Below are 10,567 nucleotides of genomic sequence, written 5' to 3'. Positions count from 1 at the left end.
ACAAATCAAACAGACAGAAAATGAAAACATTTCATATCATATAGCATTCATGTAAAAAACCAATCAAAATCATACATATTGTCCCTTATACAAGCCCTCGAGGCCCAAAATACACATTAGAAATAAATTGGGACTAAATCGAAAACTTAGAGAATTTTTCGGAAACACTTAAAATTTTCAAAACTATAGGGGTCATACGGCCATGTGACTCACATGACCAAAAGACACGCCCGTGTGGGCATTCAAAATAGGGACACATGGTCGTGTCCTAGCCCGTGCCCGTGACTATGCCTATATGAGTATACGAACTTGGGTCACACGGCCAAGCCATAGGCCCATGTGCTAGGCCGTGTGAACGTATTAACTTGAAAACCTTTATAAGCTATAGAGGATACATGGCCATGTCACCTGGCCATGTGTCACACACGGTTGAGGCACACACCCGTGTAAACAAAAATAGGCTATTTTACAAGTTATTTTTCTCACCCACCAAGGCATGTACTTACAGTTAACATTGTGCATATAAACAAGCCATATTATGGCATCCAAAACAAGTAAAATCAAGCCTTAAACATGTAGCATATTAACATACAACCAATATGGCCTTAGGTACCTCAAATGATAATTATAAACATGTTTAGCCATGTAATCCATGTAACCAAGTAATCAACCAACTTTTATGTATAATTGCATTAATAAACAACATGTGAATCATTTACCAAAACTTACCATTTGGTACCAATTGTACCACTTATTCAATAGCATCAAATACATATACACTTGCTAAAGCATAGTACCAAATCACACCAAGTTATAAAACATACTGTATTTTCTAAAACCACTTGAACTTAATAAATCGCTTATAAAACAAAAAACACTATATCAAAAGCCTTTTCAAAGTCACAATTAACTCGTAAATATTAAATATAATATTTATGAACTTACTCGTCAGATTTGGTGGCCCCAAAACCACTATTTCCAACACCACTGAAAAACGGGCTATTACAATAGCAACCTAACTTTTGTATCTAAAGATTTAGATCACTCACCTCTAAGTTCTTCCTTTAAGAACTTAAACAATAAACACATTTTTTTTACTCGCTCAAATGCACTCAAAAAATACGTTCCACTATGAACAAATGAGTACTTTCAATACTTAGTTACAAAACTTATACAAGTCTCTCAATATATAAGAGTTTTGAGACTTGTTAATTGTTAGAACCTCAGTATGCTCTCTGCTCAATTCGATGTTGAAACATATGTTTGAATAGATGTTTGGATAGAACCGTTTAAGCACATAAATACAAGAAGTGAAACAATGAGAGAAATAAACACATATACGAAACATGAGTAAAAGATCTAAGTAAAGAGAGAATCAACACATGATATTTGTTAACGCAATTCAAATTCCCTAATCTTACATAAGTAGAGCCTCACTCAAAGAATGGTTTTATTCAAAAATTCATTTGGTACAACTATTGGCTAAATTTCAATCTAACCTCTCCCAATAGATAATTGCAACCTCAAAGTTGGACCCGAATTGTTACAAATCACTCTCCCCTATCTTACATTATATATAGTATCTTTACATAAAAATCCCTAAACAATAAGTGTCTAAATACACCCCAAACAACTAATATCTCACATTACATATAATATCTCTACATAAAAATCCCTAAATAATGAGTGTTTAAATACACCCCAAATGGCTAACGAGGAAGTCAATAGGCTTAATATGGCAGCTTCTCTTTGTAGATTTTGTGGAGATAAAATCATTAATTTAATGCATAATAATCCGTGAAAATATCCTCCAATATCTATACCAAAATAAATCCTTATTAGCCAAGATAAATCAACTTATTAATTACCAAAAATAGCTTAATGGATAAAAATAAGCCTTATTGGATAAGGCAATTCAATCTCTAAGATTTTTCAAGTTAATAGAAAATATAAGAATGCCTATTCTATATTATAGCATAAAGTTCACCTTTCACTTGTTGCTTAGACCATTTAAAATTAGCCAGACGTAGTAAAAAATGCCAACACTTAAACTGACCTTAAGCTGCCTTAATGGCGTGTTCAAACTACTATCCAAAGGGTTGTCCAAACAAGCTATCTAGACATGAAAAAAACATAGTGTCCAAAAAGCAGTTCAAGGGAATGTTTGAATATGAGACGGAATTTCAGAAATAAGATAGCTAAGGGCCTAACACTAACATACTAGGGATAAATTATAATTCAATCCCTTATTAAACAACAACGAAAGTAATAAAAGTCTAATGTTATTTAGATCCAATCTCCATAATTCAAGGGATCTAATTGCTTGATTCGATCCAATCTAATCTTCAAGATAAGTTACTTCAAATAGATTGGTCTTCTTAGTTGATTTTGCGTACTTCTACAATACCAACATCATTCAAAACTAAAAGATTTTGTCTTAAAATTTTTCAACTTCAAATATGGTAAGTTATAATACTGTCATAGTGTAACACTCCTCGCTCGGCCCAGTCGTCGGACTTGAGTTACGGAGTGCTACAAAAAAACAAAGAGATTCACATACAGGCCATCAAAAAAATTTATTTTAAAGTCATTATAGTTCTTATTCTAGTCATACATATGTATAAGTTTATGAGACTAACTAAGGTTTAAGTAGCTTTATTAGTTTTAGTGTTTTATAATTCTATACGGATATTATTAAACAAAACACGCCAAGGTGATCCGTCAGAAAAATGACCATCCAAGCCTATCCATCAAAAGACTATCCATTGCGTGTTCTTATTACTTTATTATATTATCTGCCCAAATATTCCACTTTTATAAGTCCACAAATTATCCAAAATGAGTTAATACATATTTTTTATGCACATAATTTTTTTTCCATTTTAAGCGTACTATTAGTTTACGCCAACATTGAACCATTTACACAAAAGAACATATACATATATATACACAATGTTCAAAACATTATTATTTGTTTCATATACAATTTCACCAAGTAAGCCTTATATACATGCCACTTGACTCGATGTAGAGTTAAAATATTTCTACCGAAAAAGGAGGTGGATAGTATGAGTTGTGAATCAATCTGTCTACCGAGTTCTACCAAAATCTCCACAGGGAAAGAGAAAGATAAGTGGGGTAAGCATTAAATATGCTTAGTAAGCACATAGGTTTAAAACATTAAACTTGCCTTGCAAAACATTCACAAATTTATAACACTTAACTAATTTCTTTACCCTACGAACACATTTTACATGTACAATGTAAGTACATCACATTCAAACATATAAAGCATCTCAAACATTTCATCCCTCAATTATATCTTATTTTAATTCGTATAAATCATTTAGTCAACACTTTTAATTCAAAAACATTCAGCTTGATGACTCTGTATGAACAAAAAGGAATACGTGAGTAACCATCTGATAACATATCGGATTGCTCATAAGAGTTTTCCAATTGATAACGCGCCAAATGCACATAGTGCAAAACTCGCAGGCTAAACATTTTCCCGGATAACATGCCAGTTTCTAATAAAAGCTTTCCAACCGATAATAGACCAGATGAACATAGTGCAAAGCCCGTAGGCCAAATGTTCTCCTATGGTAACACGCTAGTTTGCTCATAAAAGCTTTCCAACTGATAACACGCCAGAATCTTTGAAGAGATTAAATTATGGATTCGCAACAAATGCAGGATTCTAGAAAAATTCAGTCAACTTCTTCCATCTTCTTCCCATCACCCTTTTTCCCATATAATGTGCAAATACCCTTATTGGTATGCCAATTGTATCCTTTGTTCATTTGGCTCCATATACATAACAAAACTTTCTTTTTACTGATAAATACCCTTCTCACCTTATCAATACAAGTTTACCATTTTTTTTCTATACGCATTCACATACAACGTTTTATAAATAAACATAAACACCATATGAACTTACCTGGTACAGTAGCAAAATTTGAACGCCAATGATCAATCTGTGGTCTTTCCTTTTCCTCTATTATCTTCTGGTTCAGTTGGTTCTTGATATACAAAACTGATTAATGAAGACAACCTAGAGCTTTTCTTTTTCTTCTACACAGAATAATGTTTTCGATGAAGGAAAGGGAGAATGTGACTCTCTTTGCCTCTACTTCAACTTATAACACTTAACTTCTTAATTTCATCATTAAATGGCAATTAACAGGTATTGGCACTAAATGTTGACACAACCGTACTATCATGCAAGAATGGTTATTTACCACTTTGAACCTTGAACATTTTTTAATAAACTCATTTGACCAACTTTTCACTAATTCTTACTATTTAGTCCGTACACTTTCATTTCTAAACTGCTGATCGAATTCACCAATTCAAACATCAATAAAACATTATAACAGGGTGGTAAATATAAATAAACAATATTTACTAACTTTATCATCGAACTTGTGGTCCCTAAACCACTATTTCTAACACCAGTGTAAATTGGGCTATTACACATTGTGTTAGCCGTAATTGTAACAGCCTGGTTTTAGCTAAATTAGAACAGTGGTTTCGAAACCACAAATCTGAGGTCAAAAAATTATTTAATATTATTTTTGGTGTTTATAGAATGTAAATATGTAAGTGTGAAAATTTTGTGAGCTAAATTTTATTGTTTAGGTTGTTAATTTGATAAAAAGAACTTAATCGCTTAAAATGAAAAAGTAGCATGCTATAAGTTAAAAGTGCTTAATTACTATGGCTTATTAAATGAATGGTCCTTATTTTGTAATTAGATCATTGATAGTGGGAATGGACATAAATGTTCATGTATTTGGTGTTTATTAATGTTTATGAACCAAGGGTAATTTAGTAACTTATGAATTATATGTAATAAAATAAAACAAAAATTAAAATGGTGTTCATCTTTTTTAATTCCCAATCGAAATTAGAAAAGAAAAAGAGGGTTTTGAGCTTTCTTCTATTTGGCCATTGTTCATCTTGATTGAGGTATGAATTTTGTTCGGTTTTTGATGATTTCTACGTTTTTGTGATCGTTGCTTTGAGTACTAGCTAGCCCATGCTTTAATTTTTGATTTTGTGGATGATTTTATAAAGTGCCATTGATGAATGCTTGAGCTCTTGAATGTTTGATGATGAAAAATGAGTATTTGTTGATAGATTATCATGTTTTGTAAAGTGATTTTTAGTGAAATTGCATAAAATGGGTTAATTTGTAAAAATGTGAAAATGTGGGGTTAAATGTGTGAATAAATGAAAAATATGAGCTGATAGGGGCACTATGGTAATTCGGCCAAGTATGGGTTAAATTGAATTTTGTGAATTTCGTGTGTTTGTGAAATAGGGACTAAATTAAATAAATGTGGAAATTTAGGGGCTAAAGTGTAAAAATGCCCAAACAGGTATTTTTTGGATGAAATTGAATGAATAGGTGATTAAATAAGTTAATTTTGAATTCATATAGATCTTGAAAGAAGGAAATCGGATTTAGATCGGGGGAAATCGAAAGTTATTAAGTAATCGATCTGATTTGTCAATTCCAAGTACGAGGTAAGTTCGTAAGTGTTACTTTCATTATAAATGAATGATATATGCTTTGATATTTCATAAAATGTGTTTATGAGATTGCAGATAATGTTTGAATTGTGAATACAAATATACGGAAGTGTTCGACGATGAAATCGACAAGCGAAAGTTCGACGATGAAATCAACAAGCGAAACTTTCCGATTAAACTTTAGGTATAGTTATGATGCTAATGTAATGTCATTAAGTTAATGCATTGGCTTCGGGCCATGATATCGACATTTCGGATGCGAATAATACCTTGATTTGGCTACGGCCCATGATATAGGTATTTTGAGAGGAGTTACCTTGATTTGGCTACGGGCCATGGTATAGGTGCTCCGGGATAAGTTACCTTGATTTGCCTACAGGCCATGGTATAGGTACTATCGATTGCGATTCTTAAGTATCTGACTTCTATTCCTAATGGTCCAATGGAAAAATGAATTCCGTGGTTGAGAAAGAGGTTAATATGAGGTGATATGGGTATGTACGGAACCTATTCAAGTATGACATTGAGAAAGTTTAATGGAATGGTATTTAATCATATTTGAGACATGAATAAGGTTTGTGTTAATATAGTAATGTGAAAATGGTTAAACTATATTATTTTATGAATTGAGTTATTTACTTATGAACTTACTAAGCTATGAAGCGTACTGTGTGTTATTTGTCTATGTTTTATAGAGAATTGAAACTAGCTTGGACTCGGGGATCGTTAGGAGCATCGTCACACTATCGATCAATTTTTTGGAACTTTTGAAGCTTGTATATATGGTATATGGCATGTATAGGCTAGTTTCATTTTGGTATGTTTTGAGAAATGATGTTAGCCATGTGATATAACTTGTTAATGATGTATATGTTGGTATGTTTTTAGCCATTTAAGTTGGCTTAAGTTATGTGCTTGATAAGTGATATATGAAATGTATATTATGCCTTAGATATTGGCTTGTTTTGGATATGTTTGCTCTAGTTTTTAATATGGCTAAATGGTGTTTTGTGACATAAAATAGACAATAAGATGATGAGTTATTGCATTTGAAATTTATGCAAGTTGTGATGATTTTAGGTATATGGATTTGGTTTATTTGTATATGGAATTTAGTAGTTGAATTGGTTGATGATAGATAGTTTGATATGTGATTGATTCGGCATGTTTTTGGTTGCCTAAAGATGTACTGAAATGGTACTATTTTGGTTGATATGTGTGCTTGTGGAAAAGGTGGCAAATTGGCTTTACAAATGGCCTATTTTTGTCCACACGGGCAGAAACACGGGTGTGTGTCTCAGCCATGTGTGACACATGGTCATACTATACGGCTGTGTGTCCTTTGGGGTAGCTCTATGAATTAAGTCAATATACCCTACAGGTTTGGCACGGTCTAGACACACGGGCGTGTATACTAGGCTTGTCCATCACACGGGTTCACACATGGGTGTGTGACTGACCGTGTGATATAAGTCAGTATACCCCCTAAATGGGAAATGGCCAAGGCACACAGGCGTGTCTCCGGCCGTGTGGTGCAAGTCAGTATGTATGCCCTGTTTTCACACGGCCTGTGACACGGGCATGTCTGGTGGCCGTGTGAGGCACACGGCTTGTTCACACGGGCGTGTGACCCTTTAATGTTGAAAAGTTTTCTGAGTTTCTCAAAGTTTGCAAATGTTATCGGTTTAGTCTCTAACCACTTTTAAGTATGTTTTATGGTCTCGTAGACCGATTTAAGGGACATTGTGTATGTGATTGATTGATATGCAATAATGAATGTTTATTGAGATGTGAAATATTAGATAAATGTTGTGTTTGATCGGTAATACCTCGTAACCCTATTTTGACCGTGAATACGGGTGAGGGATGTTACAGTAATAATCATTAGCACTTTGACCGCCATATTTAAAACACTTACCTCAACAAAAGGACTTTAGGTATTGGATGTAATGGGTAAGCCTACTAGCTTGGAATTAGTTTTTTTCCTTTTCTCCATAATATTTCTTTTTCTTTTTCTATCTTTAATGAAGCTTGTTACTTTCAAAAAAAATAATTTGAAAAGAACATGTTTACCTGATTTTTTCATATTACATATTAAAAACTTGAACCTTTAAAAAACAATTTTTTTTTTGTAAAAATAAAACAGTTTAAAATATATATTTTTTTTTAAAAATCTGAACGATCAAAAAAGAACTTCTACACTAGATGAGCCTAAAAAATGCAGAAACACAAACATAGCATGAAATTAAGCAAATAAAAAACCCAACGCCAACTTTGCAAAGATAGTTTCTACTTAAGGAAAATACACGCATGTATGCATAAGATGGAACTAAGGCTAAAATAAAAAATAAAAAAATGAAGTTTTGGTATGAGATTTCTTTAAAATCTAAGATTTTTTGTTAATTTTTTTTTTAAAAAATTGGATTTTGATTTAAGAGTTTAAAAAGAAGGCTTAAGAAAAGTGCTTTTATTAAAAATAATACTTTTTTGGGGAGTTCAAATAGGTGAGTAGATTTACATAGTGGTTTTAGTAATGGCGGAAGGTAGTAACTCGTTATTATGTAAAGGCAAAAAGTAAAAATAAACAGATATTAAATTAAATTCTCCTCTTCCTTGGCTTTCCAATGATCTTAAAGGGACCAATGATTCATTTCAATGTCTTAATGTCAGTAATCTTTCAAATATCCCAACAAAAAGCTCCTACTTCACTTGGAATAAAAATCGACAACCAAATGATGTGTTATGGGAAATACTGGATACAACCTTTGCTAAACATCAATGCTTCAGTCACTGCATGAACTTATCTATCATTAATCTTTCCATCATTCACTTGGACCATTGGTCGATGATTGTTTCAACCAACAAAAGAAGTCATTTTTGAAGGAGGCTTTATCATTTTGAAGCTATGTGGACCCTTCATCCACAATGCAAGGAAATTATCAAAGAATCCTATAATTCACACATTGAGGGATCACCTTCTTATAGCTTGGTCTACAAAATCAAGATCACTAGCTCCTCTCTAAGCAAATGGAACAAAGACACCTTTGGTGACTTGTAGCAAAGAAAGATGAAACTTGAAAATGCTCTCATGATTACCCAATCTAACAGTTATTCTTCACAATCTCTCAACAATAAAAATGCCATCAAGGACAATCTTGAAATGCTTGAGAAACAAGAACAAATTCATTTGCTTCAAAATCCAGACTACAATGCCATAAATTGAGAGACAAAAACGCCAAGTTCTTCCATCTTACTGCCAAGCATAGAAAGGTAATTAACATAATTAAAGGTATCAAAGACTCTAACAATAACTAGGTGGATGGACCCTCTTTGATTAATCAAGTCTTTGTCAACTACTTTGAAAAGCTTTAAAGTTGCCCTGCTACTGTAAGTAGTGAAATCATTGTGGAACAAATAAGTCACCTGAGCATCCCTTGCCTTTCTCATAATGACATCCTTTATCTCAATCAACCTTTCATAGCTAATGAAGTCAAAGAAGTTGTCTTTCACATTGGTTCTCTCAAAGCCTCAAGTATTGATGGTAAACTCAACCTCTTTTACCAGCAATTTTGGGACATAGTGATGAATGATATTATTTCCTCTTTATTTTTTTCTCCAGTCAGGTGTCTTGCTTAGAGAACTAAGCAAGAAAATCATTTCCCTTATCCCTAAAGGTAACTCTTAGGCTTACCTATCGGACTATTGACCAATCAGCCTTTGCAATGTTGCATACAAAATTATATCTAAGGTCCTTATTAGTCACCTAAAAAATGTTCTTCCTAGCCTCATTTCTTGCCACCAAAATGCTTTAGTTCATGGATGCCTTATCTCTGATAATATTATCTTGGCAAGTGAAAATCTTTACACTATCAAAAAGAAAACTAAGAGCAAAGGATTGCTTGCTACTTTCAAAAATGATATGAGTAAAACATTTGACAAGATGAATTGGGTCTTCTTCAAAGCTGTTCTAGGATCTATGGGATTTAACCAACATTGGATTAATTTAATCCACTGATGCATCTCCACTGTCTTTTGTCAAATCTTTATTGTAACACCCTCGCTCGACTCGATTGCCCGGTCTGAGCTACAAGATGCCAGATTCGTTACTGGAACAACTACCATCAAATTCACAGTAAAAAAATCATTTATACATTTTAAAATAAGTTAATTGCCTTTAAATTCTAATAAAAAACCAAATATGAATCTCAATCAAGCTTACGAAAACTCTTTTGATTACCCGAGCACGAAATATGGCTAAATTGAAAAGTTTCAAAATTTCAGAACCAATGTCATGAGGCCACTTCCTCCACGTCATGACATTGTCAAAAAAATTTTGTGTCATGACCTCAAGCCATTCGACGTTGTGACATGACACACTGTTAGCCGATGTTGCGATGAGGAAGGTTGCTCGTCGGGAGGTGGACTCTGTTTTTGAGAAAAACAAACCATGTAATATCGTATTTCAAGTCTTCCAACCAAACATACCAAATATGCAATATGTATTGACTTAACATGACTCAAAACATATAAAAAACCATAAAAAAAAGCTCAATAACCAATGCAAACTTTAAATTAATCATTCAATTCAAAATCATCAACGAAGTTTAAACATTTCAATACCATTAGGGCATACCAGTTCAACAATCTATTCACCAAAATTACATGTACCAAATCAACTCATGAACATGACATTTCTTGTCCTATATATCCTCAAGTATGTCATTTCATTGAGGTAACCATTGCTAAATCAAGCATATCAAACCATATTTCAAGACAACATCTAGTTACTGTTAGAGTATGCCCAAAGACCAATCATGAGTTGATTGTAATCACGTACTCGTTTTATGTTGTTTGTTAATATAAGGCATTGCCATTGTTATTTCAATTTTTTTTTCTATGTGTGTAAATAAACTAATTAATAATAAAGTCCTGAGTATAATATGATTATTTTTAAAAGGGCCTTAGATAAGTATTTTTGTGGGCTTGGACAATAATAATGCATTAAGACTAATGTGTAGTTGATTGA

Source organism: Gossypium arboreum, chromosome 7, assembly GCF_025698485.1.
Source record: "Gossypium arboreum isolate Shixiya-1 chromosome 7, ASM2569848v2, whole genome shotgun sequence".
Classification (NCBI taxonomy): domain Eukaryota; kingdom Viridiplantae; phylum Streptophyta; class Magnoliopsida; order Malvales; family Malvaceae; genus Gossypium; species Gossypium arboreum.
Note: the sequence above shows the minus strand (reverse complement) of the source record.